This window comes from Microtus ochrogaster, unplaced genomic scaffold (genome assembly GCF_000317375.1).
Source record: "Microtus ochrogaster isolate Prairie Vole_2 unplaced genomic scaffold, MicOch1.0 UNK39, whole genome shotgun sequence".
NCBI classification, from domain to species: domain Eukaryota; kingdom Metazoa; phylum Chordata; class Mammalia; order Rodentia; family Cricetidae; genus Microtus; species Microtus ochrogaster.
In genome coordinates, this window is record NW_004949137.1 from 71903 (window position 1) to 82205 (window position 10303).

Sequence of the window (10303 nt, forward strand, 5' to 3'; positions counted from 1 at the left end):
CTGGAATGAGATGGAAACCCACTGAGAACATCTGGAATGAGATGGAAACCCACTGAGAACATCTGGAATGAGATGGAAACCCACTGAGAACATCTGGAAAGCAAGTTTTCCCATCAGGACTAAAACTCCAAGGCTCTCATTCCATAATCCATACTTTTAATCACTAGGATTTGATAATAAACCTTTTCCTTGGTGAAAAAAAAAACCTTTGAAGACAGATATTCTTCACTCTGTTTATGTTTAAACTCAACAGAAAACCATTGAATGCATATAAAAATAAAATAATTATATTTAAGTAAGCAGATTTTTCAAATACTTCAATGTGACACAACTTTCAGAAGTTTCATCCTGCCCTCCGAGACTGTATGCAGCCTGTGCTAATTGCAATTTGCATCAGATTAAAGTTTTCCTCTATTAGTTTCAGCTCCTGGACCAGAAACTCCTTCTTTATCATCAGTGTCTCCCCACTGTTGAATCTGTCTGTCACCACCCACTGCCTTGACAGTGGTTTCCTGTGTTTCGGAGAGAGTTTTATAAAAGGAGAATAAAGTGTTTACACCAAGTGACTGTGCTCCTCTCAGGATCTGGACTTCTCCACTAGCAATGAAAAGGACACAGTTTGTTCCAGAACTTCCGCTCCTTCTAGGGATCTTTCGCAGCCATCAAACACCCACCCTGTGTCTTCAGTAAGCCCTTTATGTGCCCCACATCTTCCGGAACGAACTGTAGCAAGCAATAACTATTGAAGTGCAGTTCTGAGTGATGGAAAATAGAAGCTGGATTGTAAATAGAAGCCATGCTTCAGTGCTCTTGTTTGTTTCTTGTATCTAAAAAAGGCTTCTCTGGTGTATCAGAGAATTTGTTCAGAGTTCTCGAAAGCTTGTCTAGAGGAGCTCTAGGTCTGGGAAAGAGACACTGCTCTACAAAACAGGAATTGATGGTTGAAGCCTCTCGAAAGCTTATGTTAAGCAAACTTAAGCACCTTTAAAAAGGTGATGTGCTTTTGAACCTCTGGAAGTCAAATGACCTCTAAACCTGTGACTCTCGCGGCATCTCGAAGGGTTCATATCTATTGCAGCAAGCCTTGGGAACACATAGATAGCTTATCCTGTGACTCTCACGGCATCTTGAAGGGTTCATATCAATTGCAGCAAGCCTTGGGAACACATAGATAGCTTATCCTGGAAACTGATCTGGTGAGAAAAAAAAATCACATTTACTGGACTGTTACATGGCTGTAACATCTGACCACACACTTTGTCATGGGTTCAGGTTTTTATGTAGACGGGGGAAGGTGTAGCAGGAGCAGCAGGCTGCTTGTCCTCCCGGCTGCCCTGTTATCTTACAGCCAAAACAATCACACAGAAACTGTATGCATTTAAACACTGCTTGGCCCATTACTTTTAGCCTCTTATTGGCTAATTCTCACACCTTGATTTAACCCATTTCTAATAATCTGTATATCACCACAAGGTCGTGGCTTATTAGGAAAGATTCAGCATGTCTGACCTGGTGTCTCCAAAGAGTCTCTCTCTCTCTCTTCTTTTTTCCTCCCAGAATTCAGTTCTGTCTTTTCTGCCTACCTAAGTTCTGCCCTATCAGGCCAAGGAGTTTTTTTTTTTATTGATTAACCAATGAGAGCAACACAAACAGAAGGACCTCCTACACCATTTCCCCTTTTCTGTTTAAAAAGAAAAGGAAGGCTTTAACTTTAACAGGAATGGACTTTTATCTTAGTGATCTCTGATGCTCCTCTTGGTACCAATACACCACAGAGCCAATATAAGCCCCACATTTGTCCCCTCCATCTTCCAAAGCATGACGAAGAAGCTAACATTCATCCTTGATACTAGGCATGTCCCTGGTCCCCAAGATGAAGAAGCCTGGTTACTGTAGAAACCCCTTCACACTTTAGAAGGAAGTTGGGCACCTATGATAAGGATTCCCTATGCCAGTTCTAGAACTCTACATTAGTGGTTAAAAGACTTTTCTCCAGTAAGCCCCAAATGGTTGTTGAGGTAGGGAGAAGTCAAGGGATTGCAGTTAACTCTTGGCAGCTACTACACACTTGTTTTATCTGCCCATTTATGAGAGCACAGATCTGTTTCTTCACCTGTAGGTACCAGTCTTTCCTTCTTCCTTTGTGCTTTTCCTCACGTGGGAGTCACTGCATACAGTTGTGTAGGATGATCCCTGTAAAAGTGGATCCTCTAGAAAAAAGGGTGAAGGAGGCTGAAAGCAAGCTTGTGTCTAATTCTCATGTTTTTATCTGTACCTTTAAAACAAAGATTTCCCTCTTTTGAATTCACAGAAAGACACTTGTAGGCTGGCAACAACCTGTGTGTTATTCAGCAAAACTGGTCAAAGTAGTGAAAGTGTTGTAACATAATCAATGTCACCAATTATAATAGCTGACATCATATCCACCAATTCAACCATTTACTTTTAATTAAAAAATTTTACATAAAATGGGCTCAGCTAGAAGTAAGCATGTCTGGGGAGTATAAGGTGATGTGGAATAGCCCGTGCTCAGGGGGCAAGCATACCTTGAAGACAGAGTACTAATGAGGAGCACAGGGTAGATCTCTATGCTCACTGGGCACTGATAGCATTAGAGACTGTTGCAATCAGCAACCTATTTGCTGTGATGACCAGTTGAGACCTATCTAAATGGCTTGATTTTTATCCCTTCATCTAACTTGCTCAACCTGTGGTTCAAAAGAAGTCATTGCTTTTTCTAACTCCATCATCCCTTAGTAAGGCCTTTTGCTCAAAATGAGTTTCTTGCTTAAGAACCAAGAGTGTGTTCTTAGAGCTGAGGTACTTGTGTATGGCACACAAGCAAACAAGCAGTTTTCCTTTGTCAAAAGCCTGTTTGTTATTGCTAAATTGGACCAGTTACTTGAGGGCAGGACATGGGAAGTTAGGATGAGCTCTTTTCTGTGGCCCTTAATTCATCTTCTTTGCTGACTTATGGGAAAGATAGAACTCAATGGGCAGGGTAATTGGGTCAGTGTTTTTCCATGTAGTGAACAGGTTTTACCATCCTTGGGGAGGCATCATTGCAAAATCGCTGGCGTGAGAGTCAGCCTGCTTAAGCTACTGCACAAGAAACTGTCCTGAGTGTCTTATTCCTTATCAAAACTTATTTAGGTGAGAACCAATAGTTAGCAGGGTATGAGATTCATACTTCTATATCTAATAGTTAGTTTTAAGTACACTATGTTCAATGATAATAGTTTTGTCACTCAGTGAAGTTAAAGATCCAAGAGAACATCTATTAGGAAGCTGCTCAACCACATATCTGTAAAACCACCAAGCCAGACTGCCAAGGATAAATATGGATAATTAATTTATCCATTAGCACATAGGATAAAAGTTTATTGTGTTCCATTCTGTCAAAGTTGTGGTGAGATAGCAATAAGCCATGAAGGTCACAATCCTGTTGTGGCTGGTGACAGGAGTCAGCATGTGACTTGAGTCTTAGAGGACCCTGCTCAGTGTGAAGGACCTTTTGAGAACTGGCTGAGTCTGAGATGCCCATCAGGCCTCAGGGATGTGCAGGAAGCACAAGAAGGAAGAGCATATGGCCATGAGTTGATCATGGCAACTCTTGTGAAAAGGAAGTGTTTAATTGGGTCTTGCTTGCAGATTCAAAAATTTAGTTCATTATCCTCATGATGGGGAGGAATATGGTGGCATGCAAGCAGGCATGGTAGCTAATAGGTCTACACTTGGATCCAAAGGCAGCAGTGAAACTTCAAAGCCCACTCCTAGTGACACACTTCCTTTAACAAGGTCACACTTCCAATCATTTAAAATAGTGCTACTCCCTAGTGACCAAGGATTCAAATCTATGAGCTTATGGGGGCCATTCCTATTCAAATCACCACAATAATTTTCATTTAACACATTGAAAATTAACATGTAGTTTATACAGAAGTTTCCCATATAAGTATATCTCAGCGGTAGAGTATTTGACTAACATATGCAAGACTTAGCACTCTAAAGCTACAAGAACATAACACTATACAAAGCAGACTTTACTAAAATCACTGATCATGTGAAGCCAGAGACACAAACTTTTTGAAGAACCACAGGAGTGAGTCTCTTTTGGCTTCACAATTTTGCCTATAAAGCTGCAGAAGGGCTCCCTAAGCAACTTCCTGGGAAATGTGATTTTTTTTCTTTAAAACTCAGATCATATGACTATTTTTAAACAATGAATCAGCTCATTTATAATTCCAAGTTTGCACAGAAACCTTGTAGCAATGGCTGTAATCGTTGGGACACCACTGGAATAAGAGCTGAGGACCTCAAGCTGGTACAAATAGAGTCACTTAAAGATCATTTCAAGATGCTTCCAACCACGTGATTCATAAAGCGTTTGGAATGTCCAGAAAATGGGACATATCAGATGTCGTTAGGAATCAGCTGTGAATTTATGTAAAAGTTCATTGTTGAAGATAAAAATCACATACTTCTATGGCTCCAGCATATACAGAGGGTTTGATAACTTCAGCGTTAGACTAGAAGAAATTATGCCTTCCAACATTTGGAAATGCATATTCATGTTCACACACAGTTTTATTCCATCGAAATAGCAGATGTAATTATAAAAATAGCTCCAGGGTTTTAGTGAAATCATCTTCCACTGGGTTTTAGGAATGTCTCAAACTTTGCAGAACTATGCTGTAAAATGACTCAGGTCTTAATAATGATGCTAAGGTCTTATGTTTTGTTGAGCAAATACTTTACATTTTGATTGTAATTGTCTAAAAGCCACTCATCCTCACTGCAAACAAAATGCATCAGGCCTCATTTCTAGCCTGAGGGCCACATGTCAGATACCCCAAAGCATTTAATGATTCCCCCTACCAGGTACTATCAGGTAACTGCCATTATCAAAAGCAGAGTGGACAGGCAAAAAGATATTAACAATGGTTAATGAAAACTAAATTGTAGCACAAATTATAAATGTTCTTAATAATAAAAACCCAGAGCAGATATTAGGGGGTGAAAGCTGAGAGGTCAGAGAAGCAGAGCAGCCAGACACTAGCGAGTGGCTTTTACCTGTACCCAGTGCCCATACTGCAGCCCAGCTTCCCACCTTACGTTCCTCTCTGGCTCAGTGGTATCCCTTCCTGTCTCCACCTCCCTAGTGCTAGGATTAAAGGCCTGTGACTCGCAAGTACTGAGATTAAAGCTGTGAGCCACCACCACTGGCTCTGTCTCTCTTTGAGACTGGATCAATCTAGTGTAGCCCAGGGTGACTTTGAACTCACAGAAATCCATCTGCCTCTGTTTCACAAGTGCTGGGACCACCACTGCTTGGCCTCTATGGCTAACTGGTGGCTTAGCTCTGTACTCTGATCTTCAGGCAAGCTTTATTTGTCAGATTACAAACAAAATATCACCACACTAAATGAGGTGTGATTAAGAAACACAAATTCCTCAAATGTGTAGAAGATGCTTTTCAAATTCTGTAGCTTGTTTTGGAAATATCTCAATTTATGAGAAAGCTCTTGATATACTTTATGTTCTTTAACTGATTAATTTTGATTAATTTTTTAAATCAAAAGACCCTAAAGTTGTATGTATGTATGTATGTATGTATGTATGTATGTATGTATGGTGGTGATGGTCAATTTCAGCTTTCAGGAGGCAGAGGCAGGTGGATCCCCAGGATTTTGAGACCAGCTTGTTCTATATTGTGAGTTCTATGGTAGCCAGGGTTACTTAGTGAGACCTTGCTCACAAAAATTTCTTTGTGTGTGTGTGTGTGTGTGTGTGTGTGGATTTCTGTATGGGGGTCTGTAGTGTGCACACATGTGAGTGAGTGTGAGGAGATTAGAAGAGGAAGAGGGTATCCTGCTTCACCACTTCCCACTGCCCGCAGTTACAGGCATGCAGGTCCTAATGGTGTTTCTGGGGCTCCTGGCTTAAGTCCTCTGCCTGCACAGTGTTGTCACCTGCTGAGCCATCCCCGCAGCCCCTCAGAAAGATAATTCACTTGACTTTTTCTCTCTTAGGGAAACAACCAGCTGCAGGACCGCTGGGTAGGATTAGCCCTGAGCACACTGAGACTCCAGATGATCTTTTCAACAAGTTCAAAGTTTGAAATAAATGTGGTGTGACTTTGAAGAGGACTTCTAGAGATTTTTTTAAAAATTAATATTTAAAAGACGATAGTGACTTATTTAGAGACAGATTTTTAAAATATTATTTTAAAATATTTAAATAATATTTAAGAAATTTAAATAATATCTGCTTATGTTTGTGCATTTTTTAACATTTAGGTGATTAATTTAAGTGCTTTTCATACTTTGCTTGTGAAAACAAAGGCAGGCTGTTTTTAAAAAATATTTTTGAAAAATGTTCTTTTTTTGGTGTAGAAGTATACGACTAAAATCAAATCAATTGTCAATCAATAAAATATTTATCACTGTATGTGCTCCTTTATCTGTAATTTAAATTTCTTTGGTACTCTTCACTCTTTTAAAGAGTGAAATTTTGGTTTGAGAAAGTATTCTCTGCAATAGGGTGGAAATGTTAAATTATTGGGAAGAAGGGACTTTTAATTTATTTAATTTTAATCAATGGTTGATGATGATGATGATGATGATGAATTACTATTAGTTTTACATCCCAGCAGTTTCCCCCCTCCTCCCCTCCTAATCCCTCCCCCCAACCTCCTTCTGCCCCCTCTTCCCCCCATCGACTTCTCTGTTTCTGCTTAGAAAAGGGCAGGTGTCCTATAGAAATCAATCCAATATCAAGTTACAGTAAGACTTGGCACCGCCCCTTGTATTAAGGCCCAACAAGCCAACCCAGTATGAGGAACAGGGTCCTAAAAGCCAGCCAAAGAGTCAGAGTCAGCCCCTGCTCTCACTGTTAGGCGTCCCGCAGGAAGACCAAGCTACAGATCTGTAACACACACGCAGAGGGCCGAGGTCAGTCAGTCCCCTCAGGCTCCCTGGTTGTCGCTCCAGTCCCTGTGAGCCCCCGTGCATCCGGGTTAGCTGATTCTGTGGATGTTCTTGTGGTGTCCTTGACTCCACTGGCTGCTACGGTCCTTCCTCCCCCACTTCTGAAGGATTCCCTGACCTGCCTTTAATGTTTGGTTATGGGTCTGTATCTCTTTCCATCAGTTGCTGGGTGAAGCCTCTCTGACGGCAATTGGGCTAGGCTTTTCATTTATTTGTATTTGAGAATTCCACACAGACGTGTAATGTATTCTGATTACCCACTCTTACCTCCTTCCCATCCCTACCAATCACACCCCTTCATCTCCACCTGTCCCTTTAGTAGGTTCATGACTTGGTTTTGTATTGGTTTAGCCAGGGCTATCTGTGACCACTGGATTGAACCTGGAAGCTTTTAAATACTCCCTTGTGCTGTACCGGCTTCCGCAAAAGCGGTTTGTCTGATGTGGACTATTTGGGGCTGTTTACTCAGCTAGGACACAACAGAAAGGGTTGTTTCCACACATTTGTGTGGACGTCAGGATGAATAAGGGAGGGGCTCAGGCTAAGGCAGGAGGGCTTTGAGCCACAGAGGTCCAGGAGCTAACCCACACAGCACCGGGGAGTCTGCCACCACAGCCCACATTCAGGCTGTAGTCCGTCCTGTTCTGCAGGCTTCTGGTTTACAGCCTCTTCGATGACCCGGTACTTGGGATCCAGATATTAATCAAAGTTTATCATTTGAGAACCCGGGAACTTGTGAAATTGTCTCTGTGGCCTGTTTCCTCTCCACAGGGTTTGTTGCAGCCCGAACTCTATGCTTATGAAGAATATTCGTCACCTGCCAGTTTCTCATCTTCCACTAGATGGCGACATTCGTCAGGCTATGGATGGGCTGCCCACTGACTCAACCGCCCTAATTCCTTCAAGATCCGTCAGCTCTGCAGTGCATTATGCTGTCTGCCCTGCTTCTGCGAGGACTTTTTTTTTTTTTTTCAAGTAAGAAACGGACGGTGCGGCTCCTTCTCTTAAATAGTAACATGCCTTGAAGTTTTATACTAGGCACCTGACGCCCCATCATCTGTTTTAATCGATGCGAGTCTCTACATGAGCTCTATCTTCAAGCATTGTCAAGGGCGCAACAGTACAATGTCGCGGACTATAGGTACAGCGCTGCTCAGCGGATCTATCGATCGAATCCTTCTTTCCTAGTTGACCTTTCATGCCTCTTGGTCCAGCTTAGCATTTTCCTCCTCCACCTCAACCCCTGACAAGAACTATCTAGGATTTCACGATATTGATAAGGTTGACCCCAATTTTTCATTTATGCATGGAAACTGCACGTAGTTTTGAATCACATGTGGGTTCCTTATATTCGGCTGTTTTAGATTTGCAGGTGGTGAAATCCTGCTGTATTTGTCTTTCTGGGCTTGTTTGTCACTTATATTTTGTCATTTGTTCAGTGATATTCGCACTGTAGGATTTCCTTTCTTTAAAAAAATCCTGAGAGCGTCTTAAATATTTTTTATTGTTAATCGTTGAAATTTTAGTACAATGTGTTTTGATCATATTAATTTCCCACTCCTCCATCTTCTTTCAGATCCAAGCTCACATTTCCTTTCTTTCTTTTTTTCCTTAAAAGAAACAAAAAACGTTGAGTCCAGTTTTTGTTTCCACATAATCCCGGATGTGGGTCCATCCACTGGAGCGTGGTTGCCCTGCCAGAGGTGGGTGAGTGTCATGCCTTAAATAAAACTGTCTCCACCTCCACCGGTAGCCATCTCCTGCCAAAAGCTTACAGCCAGGGCTGGGACTTCACGAGCCCCTTCCCCCCCATGCCCGGACTCTGGCTGGATCTTGTAGCGATCTCACGCATTCTGTCAGAGCCCCTGTGTGTTTAGGGGTGTCACTGCCATATTGTGTCCAGAAAACACTGTTTCCTGGTAATTATCCACAATGCCTGGCCCTTACACTTTTTCTGCCTTGTCGTCCACAGTGAAACCTAAGCCCTGGAGTCCTTGTGTGATTTAGATATCACCGTTAGGGCTGCAGATTCCACAGTCTCTTATTCTCCGCACCTTGGCCAGCTGTAGGTATCCATGTCAATCACCCTCTGCCAGGAAAGGAAGAGCTTCACTAATGAGCACTAATCTGGGCATAGAGATACGTCATCAGAAGCTGATTTACAGAAAAGAGAAGCACGAGGTTCTCCCCTGGGGCCTATAATCCATCTAGCCACAGATTCTTGGCCCCAACCACAGTCCTACTCATGAATTCCTTCTTGTAGAGGGCTTTACGACAGTCTGTAACACGGTTGGCTACTCCTTCTCAGCATATTGTACGGCTGTATTGAAGCTCTTTTTGTCCCCAGCGCTTCTTGGCTATTGTGATAGGGCTGCAATGGACACTGGGGTTGAAAACCTTTGCGTTATTTCAGATCTGTACTCAGAAGTGGAATTGCTAGGTCGTGCAGTTCTGTTTTGATCTTTTGAGATGCCTTAACTCAGTTCCCACGTGATGACACCAGCCATGCACACAGCTTCCAATTTCCCGACTTCCTGACACCTACTTGTTGTCCAAGCAGGGGTGCGACTCTCCCACTGTGGCTTTGATTGACATTTCCGGCTGATTAGTGAAGTCAGACACTTTTCATATACCTGTTGGCATCTGTGTGTCTAATTTGGAGAAATGTCTTTTCAAGTCATTAGCACATATTAAAATCAGGTTGTTATTACTATTGAGCTGCAGAAGCTTCTTCTGTATTTCAGTGATTGAACTACTGGGACCTTTTGTATGATCTAACTCCCTGATTTTTATGACTACCTTCTTATGATCTCTCCACCGTATTTATCATCAGGTGTTCCTTTGGAGTTTCTGCGGTGCTCAGCATCTCTATGGACTCCAGTGTATATGACACACATTGAATTAATAATCTCTCCCACATGCTTGCTCCTCCCCCTCACTTCCCTTTGTTTGAATAGGGCAGCATCAGCTACCCAGATGCCCACTTGTACGATCATTTTCTTTAATAGCTTTTACTCTGAAGGTGCACACGCATATTATCTCACAGTCATCTTCCCCTTTGCATGTGTGTATGCCTGTAGTCTCCTCCCTCTCTGCATGTGTGTACACCTGAAATCTTCTCCCTCTGCATGTGTATAAGCCTGTAGTCTTCCCTTCTCTGCCTGTGTGCCTGCCTGTACTCTCCCCCTTCTCTGTGTGTGTGTACACTTGTAGTCTCCCCCTGTATGTGTGTATGCCTGTGGTCTCCCTCTGTATGTGTGTATGACTGTAGTCTCCCTCTCTGTATGTGTGTATGACTGTAGTCTCCCTCTCTG